Consider the following 20453-nt stretch of genomic DNA (forward strand, 5'->3'; position numbering starts at 1 on the left):
GCTTGCCATCCTTCCTTGAGAATAATGACATTAGATGTTTTTGTGGCATCCGACATTAAGGAGATGGGGGTGGGTGGATTATTGAAGGAGAGATAAACATGATCTTTTGTTTAGATTCCAACTGTGGAATGAGGAACAGACTTGTGAGAGAGCAGGTGATGTTTATCTCCATAGAAGTAGAACCACTTTGTGGGGGAGCTTGGCTGTTACCAGATGAAAAACATCCTTGAACAAATTCTGAGAGGAGATATAAATGTGAGCCAAAAACAGGAGGAGGGAATGTCTTGGGAGACTTGGGATTGAGTGGCTGTTCATTACTGGCTTTCAAGAAGCTCCTCAAGAGAACCACTCCAGTGAAGGCTTTGGGGGGCTCTGGGCTTCGGCTGCTGTTCTGGGATCCAGTGGAGGTTCAGGTTCCAGTTGCTTCAGGTTCCGGCAGAAAAAATCCTGCTGACGGTGCCAGGAGAGTCGTTCCTGGAAACTAATACTAAGCAGGTTTCGTTTTTGTGTTCTTTAATCTTCTTTTCCTTATATTTATACTAGTCGGGTTATAAGCTGGGTATGATCGTTTGATAAGTTCATAGTAAAATATAATTGTTAAAAAAATCGAGCCAGCAGATTATTCTTCAGATGTTTGCTTCATGTGGACGGGTGATCTGGGGTCAGGAAGTAAGAGGATAGCTTCCAAGGTTTTGAGGGAAATTTCCGCTCAAGCAATCTACATGATTATTATAGTTTGACCAGGAAGCTGTTGGCTGTGGGCGAAGAGAGGGACATTTCTTCTAAAACTAAGGATTTGGGGTTTTCCCATAACCCAAGCTTGGAGCTGTTTTGAAAGCAGCCTAGTAACCCATCCTACCGGTGGCTTTCCTCTCCCATAGGGTTCTATGGAGGAAGCTTTCTTGGGTCTTTTACTACCCACGCCTTTCCTTTTAGTACATCATAGAATTTCTTTAGTGCATTGAAAACGGTCTTAAGACACTGATACAAAATTGCATTTCTGAAATGCGCTCGTCTGTTCATGTAGGCTTTAGTTTTCCAACCTTTCTACTTGGTTTCTACACTACCACCAGTTATGTCAAGACAGATTTTTTGCTGTTTTTCTTCAACCCGTTAAATATCCTGCATTCACTATGAGCTGCCTACTTCCTAGTCCAATATAACCAGTCCCTTGATATGCGGGTCAGCCAGTAGTGTGTACAGGGTTATGTTAGCCTTTCTGCTTTATGTTTACGTGTCTACAGCATCCCGAGTCGTACTGATCCCTCTGGACATGGCTGCTCTCTAAACAGCTTGTTTCTTCATGCTGTCTTTTCCTTCTAAGTTGCATACCTTCCAAAGAGCTGAGTAGTGGTTCTCAACCTTTCTAATGCTGTAGCCCTTGAATACAGTTCTGCAGTGACCCCCACCCAAACATAAAGGTATTTTCTTGCTACTTCATAACTGTAATGTTGCTCCTGTTATGAATCTGATAAGCAGGATATCACATATGTGACTCCAAAGGGGTCACAACCCGCAGATTAAGAACTGTTAATACAGAATAGTAACCTTTCATCACTCTCTGTTCTAGGTAGAATAATCAAGCCCTAAAGACATGCTTTCTCATTACTGGAACCTGTCAACATGTTGCCTTTCTTAAAAAGTGTAAAGGACTTTGCAGATATAGTTAAAATTAGAATGTTGAAGTGAAGAAGTTATTCTAGATTTTCTGAGTTGGACAACCATAGAGTCCAATAAAACAGAGACCAAGGTCAGTGTGCAGCTGTGGTCAGTGTGCAACTGCATTCAGTGCACAGATATGGTCAGTGCACAACTGTGGTCAGCGTGCAGCTCTGGTCAGTGTGCAACTGCTGTCAGTGAACAGCTATGGTCAGTGTACAGCTGTGGTCAGTGAGTGTGCAGTTGTGGTCAGTCAGTGTGCAGCTGTGATGATGGAAGAAGTCAGAGTGATACAGTTTCTGCCTTTGTAAATGAAAAATATATCATAAACTTCCAGATGCAGATTACCTGAAGAATTTGGAAGGGAGAAATGGGTTTTGTCATTTAACCTCCTGAAAAAACACAACACTCTGACCACCTTGGTTTTAGACCACCGAGAGACATTTTAGGTGTATTATTTCCAGAGGTTTCCAAGAGCCTAACACAAGAATCACTCCCAGGCCTTGAGGTCTGCTGTTTGACCATTTTCACCTTTCACTTGGCTGCAATTGGTATGTATTTGTTGTTGTTTCTTTTCTGCATAGTCTTTCTATAAAATGGGACACCTGTGTAACCTCATTCGCGTCCCAATATTTATTTGAGACCAGATCATTTGTCACCTAATTTCACAGGCTCCCAGATGCAGAACTATTTCTGGTCACACCCATACAAGATTCAGATTATTGGAATGATAAGACCCAAGAATAAAGAGCTGATGAAACTTAGATGGGAATTTGGACTCCGGGTTAATATGGAATTAGCTGGAACTGTTTGAAAATATTGAGATGGAATGAGATCATTTTTCATATGGGATCAGTGTGAATTGTTATAGACCAAAAGTCAGACTTGCGTGGACCGACTTGTATTACACAACAAAGGCGAATTGTTGTTACATATGGAGTTAAATTTATTAATTGTCTGAGTTTAAGATTGGCCTGTGCCTTGTGTTAAAATTATGTTAGCTGCCTTATTTTTATTTTTATTTATCAGATATACTCTTGTGTATCTTTTACTTCCATACTTTCTGAAATAGTTTCTTAGGTTTATATCACATAGTTTTGCCTCTTTTTTTGGAATATGATTTAATATACTAATCTTATAAGACACAGTAGATTAGGTCAATGTTGCTTAATTTGAAGTGACAGACATCTTCCAGTTTCTGTCTTATTGTCAGTCAGTTCTCTTTGAACACTTTGGTCCCTTCTTTCCTTGGTGTGCATGTATTTGTGTGTGGGCATGCCTACTTGTGACTTTTAGAAATTTTTTCGGAATCACTTTAAAAGTTGCGTTTATGTCTTGCTTTTGAATATATGTAATTTTCAAATATAACACTTAAGCAGAAAAGGGCACCAAATGCACTACACTCAAGGAATTCTAATTAACTGGAAATGCTCTTATGAAAACCCCAGATAAGGAAACTGACCATCACTCCAGACCATGAGTCTCCCAGTAGCTGTCATATTTTAAAAGCAAAACTGTGCTTCTGACTTTTAAAAAAGAGACTTGTCACCTGTAATTGTGTGACTTAAATATTATAGAATATTTAATAGCTATTTTAAATCAGCTGGTGTGCATGACATTCATCCTTGCTACTTTAAATAAAATAGGTTTTCTCATTTACTTATTCTATTCACTTACACAATTGCAATGCTATTTATTTATGTCTTTTGATGAACTTTTGAGTTAATTACAGGTTAACTTTGTTGCTGACTGTATTTGATAATGTGTATATGAGGGCTTCGTAATCTTTGATAAATTTCCTCTTTAATATGGAAATTTTTCTCTCTCTGACTTTAAAAAAACTTTCATACAATACATCCTGACCACAGTTTCCCCTTGTTCCACTTTTTAAAGTCCCCACCCCGACGCCCAGACCCTCGTCAGTTTCCCTTCAGAAAAGAGCAGGCCTTCCAGGGATATGAACTGAGCACAGCATAGCAAGACACAGTAAGATGAGGCACAAACACTCATATCAGGGCTGGGTGTGGTAAAAGCAGGCTAAGGAGCCAGAGACAGTCCCCACTCCCACTGCTAGGAGTCCCACAAAAGCATCAGTCTAAGAACAATAACATATATGCAGAAAATCTGGGTCAGACCATGCAGTCTCTGTGATGGTTGCTTCAGTCTCTGTGAGCCCCCATGAGCCCTGATTAGTGGTTCTGTGGACCTTGTCCTCCTGGTATCCTCAATCCCTCGGACTCCTACAATTCTCCCTTTCCCTCTTCCGAAAGGTTTCCAGAACTCCAAGGAGAGGGATCCAACGAAGGCTTCCAATTTGGGCTCCTTTTCTCTGCCTCAAATTTGCCTATGATTCTCTGCATCTGCTCCCATCAACTGCAGGAAAAAGCCTCTCTGATGATGACTGGCTAGGCACCAATCTAAGACTATAGCAAAATAACATTACGAATCATTTTATTAATTTTTTGTTCTATCCTATGTCTCTGCTGGCTTCCTTTCACATGAAATTTTTTTTACCACTATACAAAATGAATTTAGAAATTAAACATTTAGTGATAATAATTTTAAAACAAATTTATTTGAAAACAATTCTCTGGTATGATATATACTTTTATCGTTCCTTAAAGACAAAAACAAATTTGCATACTAATGAGGTAGATATGCTTATTCATTGTGACATAAAAATTAATCCCGGCTGAATACTTGACTCTGTATGATGCAGAGCTTCTACAGTCTTTTTTAGAGTTAATCAACATTTTTATTTCATAATTATCCATGTGGAGAATACTACTTTGCAAAAATATATATTGTAAAATGGCAGAAGCATATTGGGGGCTAGTTCAGAAAATTCAGGTCTAGTCCCAAGTCATAACACATTTAATGATTTTTTTAAAAAGAAACTTAAGCCAACACCTCAAACATGTTTTTAAACTTAAATATTTTAGTATACTAGGATAAGGACTGGTATAGGGAGGAGGACAGAGAAGCCTTGCCTAACAGATAGGAGATTTTCTATTTTTTAATGAAAATATTTTGGATTTAGGCAGAGGTGGCAATTAACAACACCCTGAATATTCTAAATGCTACCAGAGCATTCATGTAAAAATGGTTGGTCTTCAATATGTAAATTTTACTTTAATTAAAATATAAGAAAGATTTCTCTAATAAAAAAAAGAAGAACTGGGATACAGTTTGAGGTACGCTAATAACATTAGCCTGGGTGGCGACTTCCTAATGAAGCCAACCCATCGTCAGTGAAAAGCAAATCCTTCGCTGAGCTACTTCAATAGGGTCATCACGTGCCTTTTGTGCTGTGACCTTTTGATGTCTTCTGGAATTTGATTTTATAATAGTAATGTTTGCAATTAGACCATACATGATATTAGAATGAATTTTCAGATTTTTCTTAAGCTACACTAGCCTCATAAAATGAGTCAGAGAATATTCACTTTAAAACATTTCTGGCTGTGGTCTGTAGAAGACAGTGATTATTTGCCCTTTGAACTCTTATAAAACCATCTGGAAAATCTAGTAGTTTTTAATGGGTATGTTTTAAGCTGCTATGCTCATTGTAATTAGACGTACAATTATTCAGATATTGTACACTGTCTTGAGTTGCATTTGTTAATTAAAGGTTTTCTAGGAAAATGTCTTTGTCTCCTTAGGGTTAAAATGGTATCATAGTAAACCTTTCATAGTATTTCTAATTTTATTTTGAACTTCATATGAATTCTATTTTATATTTTAATTTTATTCTAAGTGCTTCACATTTGTGCTTTCTGTTTCATCTGCACTAACCACTGCAGAGGGTTGTTGATTATGTAATTTAGTGTTTTCTAGAAGCAATATTATTTAGCTTGTCTGATCATTTTAAATGTCTCCCCTCGGGGATTGGGTTATAGGGTCCCACTATATAGCCTTGCCTAGTCTCAAACTGTGACTCTCAGGTTGTTCTCACTCACTTGGGTATGGATACACCATGGTGGACTCTAGTTTCTTAGGTCTTATATTTAGTTCTTTTTTTTTTTTTTTTTTAAGCTTTTCTCCTTTTCCAGTATAAACATTTCTGGAAATAGATGACCTCCTTAGAGCCAAATAAGTTTTTTTTTTATGTTTTTACTTATTATTTAGTATTTTATTAATTCAATTAGTACTTTTTCTAGTTCCACCCACTTGATTTAATAATTAATTGACATAGGATGGACTACAAAGAGAGATTCAGAGAATGGTCTTAATGAACTTATTTTGAATTTCTGTCTGTGTCTTTGTGTACAAATGTCAAATTATTGTACCTTCCAGGAGCACAAACTCTTCTTGCTCTTGATAATGACATCTAGCTGAAAACAAATTGTTTCTTCTCTTAAAATAACTCCAACTTACTTTTTTGTTTGGCATTTGTTTAGTACATCCATGTTGCCTTTTATTATTGTTGATATGTTTATTTGTGAGATAAACCTATTACAAACAAGATGTAACTATGAGTAACTTCTTTTTAAATCTATAGAAAATTCTGCTTTAACCCAATGTAGTAAGTGTTAATTATTGAAACACTTGGGATTTCATTTTACCATGTTGTTATTCTCCTCCCCATTCTCCACCTCCTCCCCCTCTTCCTCCTCCTTCCTCTCTTATTCCCCTTCCTTCTCCTCTTCCTCCTCCTCCCCTTCATCCTCCTCCCCTTCCTCCTCTTCCCCCTCCTCCTCCCCTTTCTCCCTCTCTTCTTCCTCCTCCTCCCCTTCCTCCTCTTCCCCCTCTCCTCCCCTTCCTCCCTCTCTTCTTCCTCCTTCTTGTCTTTCTCCTTTTTCTACTCCTCCTTCCCCTCTCCCTCCTCCCCCTTTAGCTCCTCCCTCTTCCCCCATTCCTCTTCTTTTCCAGGCTGAGGATGAAGCTCAAAGCTCTGCTCATGCAGGGCAAGTGCTCTACCACTGTGCTACATCCCAGCTACATTTTACCTTTTCAAATGCTCTCCCTCCTTGCTATTTGATTCCTTAGGAGTTGATGAAGTTTTAAAGAGCACGTGGTTTGTTTCTGCCACTTTTCAGATCTTTGATTACTTTTAAGTCTTCCATATCACTATATTTTCAGAATTTCTTATAGCATAAAAATATGCTATGAACAATGTTAGTAAAAACTTTTTAAAACCAAAATTTAATCCTTCTGTGAATGTTGCTAGTTTACTCTGCTGGTGTGTGTGTGTGTGTGTGTGTGTGTGTGTGTGTGTGTGTGCATTCATGCACAACAGTGAGCTCATTTAAGTACTATATTTTTGGGATCACACTGTAATATATACAGTGCATATATACACAAGATGATTGATTAAATGTTTAATGTGCAAATCTACCATCTCACATATTATTTTTATGAGGACTCTGAGTGATTTTTTTAAAGGTGTGTGTGTGTGAGTGTGTGTGTGTGTGTGTGTGTGTGTGTGTGTGTCCTGTGTGAGTTTATGTGTGCCATATGGAACACACAGAAGTCACAGGGTATCATATTCCCTGAAACTGGAGTCACAGGTGATTTTAAGCCATCTTCTGTGGGTGCTGGGAACAGAGCCCACGACTGAAAGAAAGGTACGTTCTCTTAACCACTGAGCCATCTCTCCAGTCCCTCTTACAATGATTTTAAAATACAACACATTGCAAACAAGTCCACTTTTCATGTTATAGAACAGCCCACTAAAAGTGACTCCTCATCTGGACTTTGCACATCTGGTTAACAACCCTCTTCCCCATCTGCCTTATTTATCCAGTAAACATTCAGACTTCCCAAGCTTTTGAAGCCATTTTTTAAATATTGCCTCGCAAAGACATTTTATTTGGGTTCTAAGGGATTATCAGTAATCTTACAAGAGATTTTATAGTTTCTTTCATTATGACTATTGTATCAATGTGTTAGCCAGCTTCTGTCACATAAAAAGTACTTGAGATAATTAACATAGAAAGCAAAATCAAAGCAAACTAAACCAAACAAAAACCCCACTGGCTTGAAGTCTTAGGGGCTTCAGTCCTTAGCTGGCTGGCTTCCTTGCTCAGAGGAGAGAGACTGGTTATGGCACACTCTCAGGAATCTAAAGCCTCTTCCAGCCCTTCAGGTTTCTGTCATATGCCAACAGCTCGGAGACAAAAATCTGCGACCGATGGGGTTTCAGGAATACCTGCATCCCTGACCTACAGTGACCATAAGCTCTGGTTCAAATTCATGCATCACAGTGTGCTTTGTACATCCTTGTGTGTCTATTCCATTCCAGGCACTGACTCAAGCTTCTGCAGGCTTTTGGGCATCACTTCCATTCCAATTCTATTGCATTTGGCAGGTCATCAAAGCTCCCAGCTTTATACTGGGGTATCAGCTCTGGCTCCCTGACTTCCATGGTTCATGGAGCCACTTTACCATGATCAGGTGGATGAGAGAACTCATTTTCCATCCTCTGGGGCTCCAGCAGAGACCAAGCTTCTTGGACTTCTGGTGCATCCTCTTCTATTTAGCATTTGGTCTTGATTTCTCACCGCTTTTAACCTCTAAGGATCACATATTAGTTCTTGATTGTATTTAATTTTTATTTCTAGGTTACTATATTAAGGGCAATCACCATATAAATTTATTTGAGTAGCTTATGAAAAGCTTGAAAAATTAAAAAATATATTTACTTCAAATGAAAAAAATCAGAAATAGGTTGGACCTTTAGAATGTATTAACAAGCCATATGGCTATTTACCACAAACTGGTAGGGGCATTTTCTTTCTTCTAATAGTAGAACCTAGAAATGAGAGGCTGGGATAAGCTGTGGCTGTGAGGGGAATTCATAATGAAGTTACTAAACCATTGGATTTGCTTTCAGAACCCCACAAATTGGTGTGCTTTGACCTTCTGTCCAAGTCAGGAAAATAAATCTGCTTTACAAAGAACTGAAAGAGACTCTGACAGCCTTATTGTCATTTCAGAGTATTAAAACATGCCCTGGAAAACTGGCGCTCTGTGATGCCTGCTGACTACCTTGCAACGTGGACGTGATAAGCTCATTGCTTAGTTCTTCTTTGCACCCACCCTGTCTACTCCTCCCTCCCTCCTTCCTCCTCTCCATCAATCCTCTTTTCCGCTTCACTTCCTCAGACAGATCACTGAGAACAAAAGTTAGTTTCCGTTGTAACTTTAAAATATTGTCCCAATTGCCCAACCCCCTTGAGGTTGAGGCTTTCACATCAGACCTCACAATGACCCTGCCCAACTACAGTCAGAAGGATGCTGGGCACTCCCACAACTCAGCCACAGCTCCTTTCCTCTCTGCTTTCATCCTCAAAACCCTTGGCCCATGGTTGCCCATGCTGCCCAATCTTCCGTGCCTCCAAGCATGTGACAGTGTCAGTTGAGGCTGAGATATCATTACAGACAGAAGACTATTTCTATGTCATTATATGGTCAGAAGCATCTCACTGTTAGACAACTCAGAGTGACATCCCAAGTGCTTCACAATGAAAAATTCAAAACGATATGCTGGGATATCACCACATGTTCCTAAGTCCATCCTGTGTATGGGAAGATCCTGCTGTTGCTCAGGACTTAACAAGGTCTAATGTTTTCTCTTTCAAAGTTGCCTCTGGACCACTCAGAGCTTTCCTCAATGTAAAATATGCCCTTCATCATTTTAATCATATGAGTCCAGAACCCTCTATTGGACCTACATCACCATGCCATAATTCTTTAGAATTATGACCTTAATATTTCTCCCCCCATTGTCCTGCAGGCAGAGATAAGTGTCTGATATTTTCACTTGACCCTGGGTATTATATGTATTTGGGCACTGGGACTTCTAGGCTTCTTAAAATAGTTCTAGAGGGTGGTTAAACGTCTTTGATACTTTTCAAATCTTGCTTTTAGGCTTTGTTAGGCAGGACTGAACCAAGGAACAAAGTTTCCTGAGCATTCACAGAAGATCCCCCAGAAATATGAAATTTTCTAGTCTGAGAACACTTACTAGTCCCAGCACTGGAGTCTGTGAGACCCACATGCCAGTTCTTTGAAATCTTTTGGCTGGTCAATTTCTCACCTTAAGAACTTTTAACATTCAGTTAAGCACAGTCTGGAGGTAGGTGTATCCCAGACTGTTCTCCTGGTAGCTCTGTCTTCTCCAGTGTTTTTGGCTGGGATATCTGACCATATTGGTGCTGAGAGGCTTGTGGTTCATCTTAGCAAGTCAAGTGGGTGATGGAGATCCTCCTCATCTTATTTTCTTGAGTCATGATCTGTAGATATTTAAGTAGTAAATGTAAAAAAAATGTGGGTCTTATCTCCTTTTTTACTCAATGAATGAGCAGAATGAGTATTTATTTTGATAAAACTCAAATGAGTGCTAAAGAGCCACTGGAAACTTCATAAGACTTCCCATGTCTCCCAGTACCTCACAAACATAAATTACATGATGATATATTTTTCACCCGTTGTTAATATGCTTTATATTGGAAATTATAGAATCTTATGGTTTTTGCATGTTCAATCTCTGTACATGTGTGTGCCTGTGTGTGTGTGTGTGTGTGTGTGTGTGTGTGTGTATGCGTGTGGGTGTGTAGGCTAGAGAACAGTTCCTCAGACATATTTCACCTAGCCTTTTCTTCTTATTGGCCTGGAATTTGCTAAGTAGGCTAGATGGCTGCCCAGCAAGCTCCAGGGATTCTTCTGTCTCCATCTCTCCAGTTCTGGGACTGCAAGCTTTTTATATATTCTCAGCTTTTATATATATTTTTTATATACTCCCACTTTTTAGTTTTGAGTTCTAGGGCTCTCACTTTGCTGACTGAGCTATCTCTCCACTCCTGCATGCATTTTGAAGAAATTGTTTTATCCTGTTTTTTAAAAATGATTTTTCTAGCTAAATTAACAACCTTTAGGTTCAGTGAGAGACCCTGTCCCAAAATCCCTAGAATGCTTTAAACAAGTTAAAATTTTATTATTAATAATACATAATTCCTTGAATTCATAACACTTTAAAGAATAATTGATTTACCATGAAATTGAAATTAATAAGTAAAATATAAATACATTTTCTAAAATATCTGCATATTTAAATAACATTAATATATTTTATGATTTCCATTGTTTAGTGTTTATTTCTTGAAAAAGTAATATCTATTTAGCTTTTGCGGAGTTGCTAATGGAGTCTGAAAAAAACTGCACTTTCCTGTTAGCAATGTCAGGATTTGTTTGGTAAAAGACATCTTATAACTATTCAAGTTTTAAACATGAAATTTTACAAGAAACAGGCCAATGGTTTGGTGGGGAGAGAATAGCCTTTTGAAGAATTGCTGAATAAAAACCTTTAGAACGGAGGGCCTAGAGAGATGACTCAGTCAGCCAAATGATTGACAAGTTGGTTTGAGGACTGAGGTTGATCCCAGCATCCATATAAAAAGAGCCAGGTGCAGCAGTGGCAGGAGCCTAGTTGGGGAAGTGAAGACTGGAGGCTTCCTGGAGCTCACTGGCCTTTCAGCCTAGTCAAGCTGACATGTCCCAGCTTCAGGGAGAGACCACATTTCAAAAACTAAGTTAGGTGACAGTTGGGGAAGACTCAGTGTCAGTCTCCAGCATTCACATGTAAATAAATACACACGTAAGCATATGATCATGTAGATATACATATGTATACATAACAGCTGGGGATCCTTTTTATTAAGAAATCCTTTTTTTCTATATTTTATTAATTTATTCATATTACATCTCAATTGTTATTCCATCCCTGGTATCCTCCCATTCCTCCCTCCCTCCCATTTTCCCCTTGCTCCCCTCCCCTATGACTGTGACTGAAGGAGACTTCCTCCCCCTGTATATGCTCATAGGGTATCAAGTCTCTTCTTGGTAGCCTGCTATCCTTCCTCTGAGTGCCACCAGGCCTCCCCACCCAGGGGACGTGGTCAAATATGGGGCACCAGAGTTCATGTGAAAGTCAGACCTCACTCTCCACTCAACTCTGGAGAATGTCCTGTCCATTGGCTAGATCTGGGTAGGGGTTCGGAGTTTATTGCACATATTGTCCTTGGCTGGTGCCATAGTTTGAGCAGGACCTCTGGGCCCAGATCTGGCCATCATAATGTTTTTCTTGTAGGTTTTTAGGACCTTCTGGATCCTTCTATTTCCCCATTCTCCCATGCTTCTCTCACCTAGAGTCCCAATGGGATGTCCTCCCCTCTGACCCACTTTCCTAGTAAGTGAATACTTTCAAGAGACATATCCCTTGGGCTAGTATCCAGATATAAGTGAGTATATACCATTTGAGTCTTTCTGCTTCTGGGTGAACTCACTCATTATGATCATTTCTAGTGCAATCCATTTGTCCACAAATTTCGGGAATTCCTTGTTTTTAGTAGCTGAGTAGTATTCCATACTGTAAATGTACCACAGTTTCTTTTTTTTTATTAATTTTTTCATATTACATCTCGATTGTTAGCCCTTCCCCTGTTTCCTCCCATTCTTCCCTCCCTCCCATTTCTCCCCTTCTCCCCTCCCCTATGTCTGTAACTGAGGGAGACCTCCTCCCCCTATATATGCTCTCAGAATATCAAGTCTCTTCTTGGTAACTAACTATCCTTCCTCTGAGTGCCACCAGGTCTCCCCATCTGGGGGACATGGTCAGAAAAGGGGCACCAGAGTTCGTGTGGGAGTCAGATCTCACTCTCCACTCAACGGTGGAGAATATCCTGTTCGTCAGCTAGGTCTTGGTAGGGGTTTGAAGCTTACTGCCTATATTCTCCTTGGCCGGTGCCTTAGTTTGAGGAGGACCCCAGGATCCAGATCTTCCTGTCATAAAGTTCTTCTTGTAGGTTTCCAGGACCCTGTGGGTCCTACTATTTCCTCTTTCTTCCATGCTGCTCTTGCCTAAAGTCTCAATCGGATATCCTCTCTTCTGACCCACTTTCTTGGTAAGTAAAGATTTTCATGGTACATATCCCTTGGACTAGTGTTTTGATATAAATGAGTATATACCATTTGTCTCTTTTTGCTTCTGGGTGAACTCACTCATTATGATAATTTCTAGATCAATCCATTTGTCCACAAATTTCGGGAATTCCTCCTTTTTAATAGCTGAGTAGTATTCCACCGTGTAAATGTACCACAGTTTCTTAGTCCATTCTTCTACTGAGGGACACTTAGGCTGTTTCCATGTTCTGGCTATTATGTATAAAGCAGCTATGAACATGGTTGAGCATATGTCCCTGTTGTGTGGTAGGGCATTTTCTGGGTATATTCCAAGGAGTGGGATGGCTGGGTCTTGAGGAAGCCCTATTCCCATTTTTCTGAGAAAGTGCCAGATAGCTTTCCAAAGTGGTTGTACTAGTTTGCATTCCCACCAGCAATGAAGGAGTGTTCCTCTCTCTCCACATCCTCGCCGACATGTGGTGTGATTTGAGTTTTTGATCTTAGCCATTCTGATGGGTGTAAGATGGAATCTCAGTGTCGTTTTGATTTGCATTTCTCTGATGACTAATGAGGACGAGCATTTCTTTAAATGTTTCTTGGCCATTTGATATTCCTCTGTTGAGAATTCTCTGTTAAGTTCCAAGCCCCATTTCTCAATTGGGTTGTTTGGTTTGGTGGTGTTTAATTTCTTGAGTTCTTTATATATTTTGGATATTAGACCTTTGTCAGATGTAGGGTTGGTGAAGATCTTTTCCCATTCTGTAGGCTGTCATTTTGTTCTCTTGACAGTGTCTCCTGCCTTACAGAAGCTTCTCAGCCTCATGAGGTCCCATTTATTAATTGTTGACATTAAGGCCTGGGCTGTTGGTGTTCTGTTCAGGAAGTTGTTTCCTGTGCCTATGTGTCCCAGGCTCTTCCCCACTTTTTCCTCTAACTGAATTAATGTCTCTACCACAGTTTCTTTATCCATTCTTCTACTGAGGGACACTTCGGCTGTTTCCATGTTCTGGCTATTATGAATAAGGCTGCTATGAACATGGTTGAGCAAATGTTCTTGTTGTGTGCTGGAGCATCTTCTGGGTATATTCCAAGGAGTGAAATAGCTGGGTCTTGAAGAAGCCCTATTCCCAGTTTTCTGAGATAGCACCAGATAGATTTCCAAAGTGGCTGTACTAGTTTGCATTCCCACCAGCAATGAAGGTTTTCTTCTTTCTCCATATGCTCGCCAGCATTTGGTGTCACTTAAATTTTTGATCTTAGCCATTCTGATGGGTGTAAGATGGAATCTCAGAGTTGTTTTGATTTGCATTTCCCTGATGACTGAGGAGGTTGAGCATTTTTAAAGAAATCCTTAAGGCATAGAGTTTCAGTAAGACAACTGTGCTGTTCCTCCCCAGTGTACTGTTTGCTTTTCAGACTTCAGACAGGAAAAGGAACTTGTAACTGGGAAGCAGTTGATACAGCAGAAACGACCAGAGGCTGTAAATGTGCCTTGCAGAGTCCAGCGAAGTCTGGTAGAAGGTCACCTCCCAGCAGGCTAGATGCACTCCCAACACATGAGGGGTGACCAGATGATGGAGTTCACCCCAGGACACATCCAATCCACCCCACAAGGCATGCTGCTGGCTTCCTGTTAAAACATACTTCATAGATAATCCACCAAAAATCAAAATATCATCAACCAAATCCTAACACAACTAAATAGGAAAATGACCTTTAACATTCTTTGTACCTTGTAAGTGTGCTTGACAAGGGACATATAGATGAAATAATTTAAAGTATAAAAATGAACAGTTACCTTACCAATATTTCTAAGTATACTGTTTTATTAAAATTTCTTACATATGGTAGGAGTGGTAGTGTACGCCTTGAATCGCAGAAGAGGCACATGGATCTCCATGAGCTCAAGGCCAGCCTAGTCTATATAGTAAGTTACAGGTCAGCCAAGGCTGCTCAATGAGACTCTGTTTAAAAAAAAAAGCCAATAGCAACAAAGGTTTCTTGTACATTATTGCTAAGAGATTTAAGCTCACATATAATACTCCAACCACTCACCACTTGAAAGGATATCCAACTAGTCCTGACTGAATGGTTTTGCTGCCACATTCTTTTTAGCCTTTATTTTTATGACCTCTTGAATGTAACACCAGCTGTAAGTTTTGTAAGGGGAAACATCTTTAGTGGGGTGAATGCCTTCAACTCACGATCAAAAGATGCAGCACTTCAACTAGCTGAACCGCCATCGCTCTGTGTTCACAGAGAGGGCTTTAGTCCTCAAACGTGGAGGTCAAAAGATTTCTGCTTCTTGGATTGACACATGATATTTTTATTTTACAAAAATGGAACATAACAAAAGAAAGAAAACAGAGAGGGATTGAGAGAGGCAAAGATAGAGAGAGGGGAAGGATGGAAAAGCAAGAGAGAGGGAGGGAGCAAGCAAAGAAGACAAATAATTTTCATTCATATGCTATTTAAAAATAAATAGTCTGTAAATGGAAGAAACCTTTCACAATATTAAACTCTGGAAAGAAACATGCCCAACCCAACCTCTATGTCAAAAAGCAATTCTCTTCCTTAAGCTGCAGTTCATTTTTGATTTCCAATCTTAACTCTAAGTAGAAGTCCTGGGAAGTCTAACTGGTTTTGTTTTGCTCTGCTTTTGAATATGACGTGAACTACAGTTCGAATCTCCTGCGGTTATAGATGTAGTGAAGATATAAATGCGAACGTACTTGAATGTGTGAATTTGAATGCATTCTTCTTGCCTTTCATCGTGATTTGTATTTCTTTCCAGACAACAATTAATTATCTATTTAAAGCTTATGCCTTTCTTAGTTGATTGAGCCAAAAGAAAGGCGAATAAGTCATCTGTATGCCACGCTTTCTTACTCAAGCTGCACAGACTGTCTCTACCAGAGACCACTGACTCTCCAGACTCTTTCCCTGACTAATGCTGATTCCTTAGGTCAAATGTCTCTTTCTTACAGTTCTCCCCCCCTCTCTTCCTCCTTCACTCCTTCCCTCTCTCTCTCTTACACACACACACACACACACACACACACACACACACACACACACACGAGAGAGAGACACACACTCTCACCCACATAATTTTACACTCACACAGAAACAGACGCACAACACACTGCTCTCCCAAGCTGTCCCTCACGGAGACTCTGAGCACTTCTTCAACATCATAAGATTTGTAATTCTTGTTAAATATCTCTTTTTGTATTTAAAAGCCTTTTGTATTTAAATTACCTTTAAATGCATAACAGAAATTTATGATACTAAGGTAGGCATCAAATAAGGTATCTTATTCTCAGTGAAAATTAAACATTATGAGCAACATGACGTAAATGCAGCTGATGGGAAGGAAGTGTGCAGGGCGGGGAAGTATCTCTCCTAGTAGCGTTAGTCACCTGCCGACATGCTCTGGCCTGGCTAGGCTACACTGTGCCATAACGGTCTGTACATTCAGGGTCACATTTTCCATCCCTGTCTCTATCTCTCTGGACCTGTTGAAAATGTAGCTCACGGTGGTTCACCGGGAAGCTCTCGCGAGGAACTGAACCAGTTCACTCAGCAAAGGAGAGAACACATTCTCCAGGGTAACAAGGAATGAGCTGTTCTCACTAACATGTATCCATCCCAAGTCCCTGTTCTGTGAAAAGCAAACAAGACGCTTTCTGTAGCAGAAGCCTAGATCATTGCCTTCCACTGGCTATAGGCAGGCACATTATGTGTCTGCATGTCTAGGGATAAAACTGCTCTCTCGCCAAGATGGCCTTAACGTGCCCTTTAGCTCTACTAAGCCTCCTGGTGGCACGTCTCCACTTCCTTTAGTCACACACTCGCTTTGGCAAACCTGTACTTGTAAATTATTTTGTTGCCTCTTTGAGATATAAATCTCCCAACTGCTTGCCGGTTTTTTATAACCTCAGGATATCCTTCTCTCTGGGTCTGGGAGCCATCCTCTTGAAATATATGTGGAACTTTGCTTCCCAGTTTCTGTGAGAAGTTATGAGTCTAATTTATATAAGTGATAATAAACAAACTCAGATGACTAACTTCCCTGGGCTGCCCTTAGTATTTTTCCAGTGTTTCCCTCAGCTGTTAAAAACCCATTTTCTTTTAGTTCTGTACAGTTGAGTTCAATTTTTTTCACATATCATCATAATTTGAATTAACCACACCTTTTGTAATGGCCATCTTACCAAAATCAGCCTACCGATTCAAAGCATTTCCTATCAAAATACCAACACAATTCTTTACAGACCTTGAAAGAAAAATTCTCAACTTTATATGGAAAAACAAAAAACTCAGGAAATCAAAAACAATCCTGTACAATAAAATAACATCTGGGGGTATTACTATCCTCATCTCAACCTGTTCTACAGAACCATAGTAATAAAACAAAACAAAACAAAACAAAACACCAACATAGTAATGGCATAAAATCAGACAGGTTGATTGATGGAATCGAATCAAAGACCCAGAAATAAACCTACACACCTATGAACACTTGATTTTTGACAAAGAAGTCAAAACTATATATTGGAACAAGGAAAGCATCTTCAATAAATGGTGCTGGTCTAACTGGATGTCTGCATGTAGAAAAGTGCGAATAGATCCATATTTATCACCCTGCACAAAGCTCAATCCAAGTGGATCAAAGACCTCAACTTAAAACCAAATAAACTAAATCTATTAGAAGAGAAAGTGAGGAAGAGCCTTAAATGTCTTGGCACAAGAGACACCTTCCTAAATAGAACACCAGCAGCTCAGGTATTAAGAGCACCAATTGATGAATGGGAACCTCATGAAACTGAAAAGCTTCTGTAAGAAGGACACTGTCAAAAGGACACAATGTCAGCCTACAGACTGGGAAAAAGAACTTCATCAACCATACATACAACTGAGGGCTGAGATCCGAAATGTGTAAAGATTCAAGAAATTAGACAGCAACAAACCAAACAACTCAAATTATAAAATGAGGCACAGAGATAAACAGAGAATTCTCGACAGAGGAATCTTGAATGGCCCAGAAGCACTTAAAGAAATGCTCAGTGTCCTTAGTCATCAGAGAAATGCAAATCAAAACTACTCTGAGATTCTTTCTTACACCTGTCAAAATAGCTAACATCCAATACACAAGCAACAGCTCATACTGTTGAAGATGTGGAGGAAAGGGGACACTAGAACATTATTAGTGGGAGGTGTACAAGTTTGTACAACCACTTTGGAAAACAATTTGGTGATTTCTCAGAAAGTTGGTAATCATTTTGCCTCAACAGCCAGCTATGCCACTCCTGACCATATATCCTAAAGGTGCTCTACCATACAACAAGGACGCTTGCTCACCTGTATTGATAGCAGCTCTATTTATAACATCCAGAAACTAAAAGCAACCTGGATGTCCCTCAACTAAAGAATGGATAAAAAAAAATGGTACATTTATTCAATAGAATATTACTCAGCTATTAAAAACAATGACATCATGAAACTTGCAGGCAAATAGATAGAGCTAGAAAGTTTTATCCTGAGTAGGGTAACTCAGACCCAGAAAGTCAAACATGTTATGTACTCACTTAGAAGTGGATTTTAGCCATAAAGGTTAACCATGCTACAATCAACAGACCTGGAAATGCTAAATAACAAGGAGGGCTCAAGGGAGAATGGTTGAATCTCACTCAAAAGGGGAAATAAAACAGACATATGAAGCAGAAGGAGAGAGAGGACTGAGTGTGAGATGGGTGGGAATGGGAACAGGAGGGACGAAGTGTGTGGAGGATGGCAGGAGGGAGAACTGCAATCAACGTGAGGGTCTCTCTGGAAAAAGCTACAAATCTAGGACAATGGAAACTCCCAGGAATCTATGAGGGTGACCCTAGCTAAGACTCCCAGTAAGAGTGGGTATGGAACATAAAGCAATCACCTACTGTAACCAGGCAAGACCTCTAATGGAGAGATGGGGACACCATCATAGCCATAAAAACCTTTGACCGACAGTTTTTCCAGCCTAAAGAGGACCAGGGAGAAAGAGGGAGCAAAAAGTGAAGGAATTCACAACCAATGGCTGGCTCAACTTGAGTCCCATGCCATAAGAGAAAGAGCCCACCCTCACACTTTTAATATTCTGCTACCCTTGCAGACAGGAAGCTAGCATAACTGTCATCTGAGTGGCTTCATGCAGAAGCTGATGAAAACAGATGCAGAAAGCCACAGCCAGACATTAGGCAGAACTCGGGGAAGATAGGAAGGCTTGAAAGAGCCAGAGAGGTGGAGGACACCACAAGTAAACCTACAAAACAAACTAACCTGGGCCCATAGGGGCTCACAGAGACTGAACCACCAACAAGAGAGCATCCATGGGATGGACCTAAGCTCCCTACACATATGAAGCAGATGTACAGCTTGGTCCTCCTGTGCAACCTCTGTCTGACAGCAGGAGCAGAGGCTGTCTCTGACTCTGTTGGCGGCCTTTGGATCCATTTTCCTAACTGAACATCCTTGTCTAGCCCCAATAGAAGATGTGCCTGGTCCTACTACAGCCTGATATGACAAGGCAGGTTGATATCCATGGGAGGTCTCCCCTTCTCTGCAAACAAAGGGGGGAGCATAAGGGGAGGAGAGGTGAAAGGAGGGACTAGGAAGAGAAGAGGAAGGGGAAGTTCCGCTTGGGGTATAACGTAAATAAATTAATAAATCTTTTTGTGCTCGGCTCTTGGTATCATATTTCTCTGACACCCTCTTGGCTTCAGCTCATATGAACATTTGAATTTAGTAAATACTATTATCACTCATGGAAGATGTAAATGCTCTAGAAGGTGAGCCCATTTTAAAAATCCAACCCTGTAGATAAAATGTCAGTGGTTTCCACTTAGTGAGGAGGAGGATTCTTTTATATTTGAGAGTGAAATGGTTTTCAATAAATACTATTATTTGAGGGATAGCACTCAGAAAATATTCCGGCTACTTCTATGGAAGCCAAATGAGAATACTTTTCCAGGAGAAACACTAAATTATTTTGTTACTTCATAACATACAACTCTTGTAATGTTTTGGCTGTAGTGTCGAAATCACATTTGTTGAGAACACAGCACAAAGGCCCTTGCACCCAGAAGTCTCCAGGGAGACCAGGAATGTTAAGCAGGCAGGGTTGTCTTTGCTGTGGGAAAGACTTACAACCTGTTCTTCCATCCAGATAGCTGGGAGTTAGAAGTGATTACTAGCTTAGTGATCTGTTTTATCTGTTAATCCATGACAAGTCAATCTTCTATAACCAAGACTAGAGGGGCTAGTTCTCAAAATGACCCTTAAAGCCATAAGCAGGACTGGAGATACTCAGTAATCTAAATGACTCTTATATTATGTGTATAGTCAGAGGCTCCTCCAAGCTCCACAACCAGGACCAGAGGTGGCGTATAGCCCAAATGACCTCTGTGCTATCTGTACGACTGAGACCAAGCCAGACCCTTCCTTAGGCCTTTATAGGCATCCTACGTCTAGAATCCATTTTCTTAAGGAAATGACATGTCGTTTTGAAGGAATTATGTTTCCATGTGCACCAGAGATTATATTACAAAAATTTCCCCCCAAATTATAATGTGTTTCAATTTGTTGGGAATAAACTGCCTGCTTGTGTATTTTCATAAGGAAAGTGATGATGGCAACAATGATAGTATCCATGACTACAGCTAAAGTTCAGTGAGCATCAGACTCCCTGAAGTTTTAAGTCAGATTGACAAAGTCATTCTGAACCGAATTTTCATTCTCACCTCTTCGTTGTTTGTTTCACTGCCACGACCACCTGTGAGGTTCTCCTCACACACTGAGTGCTTATTATGAAGAACGGGAACACTTGGGTTTTATTGTCTCCAGTGTGGACA

At 40.0% G+C, this 20453-nt stretch overlaps 1 protein-coding gene across 1 annotated transcript in view; it reads left to right on the top strand.

The window, feature by feature from the left end:
* Grm1 (glutamate metabotropic receptor 1) overlaps positions 1-20453 on the top strand; it is a 384350-nt gene that overhangs the window by 271305 nt on the left and 92592 nt on the right. The window lies entirely within an intron of this gene.

This window comes from Acomys russatus, chromosome 21 (genome assembly GCF_903995435.1).
Source record: "Acomys russatus chromosome 21, mAcoRus1.1, whole genome shotgun sequence".
NCBI classification, from domain to species: Eukaryota; Metazoa; Chordata; class Mammalia; order Rodentia; family Muridae; genus Acomys; species Acomys russatus.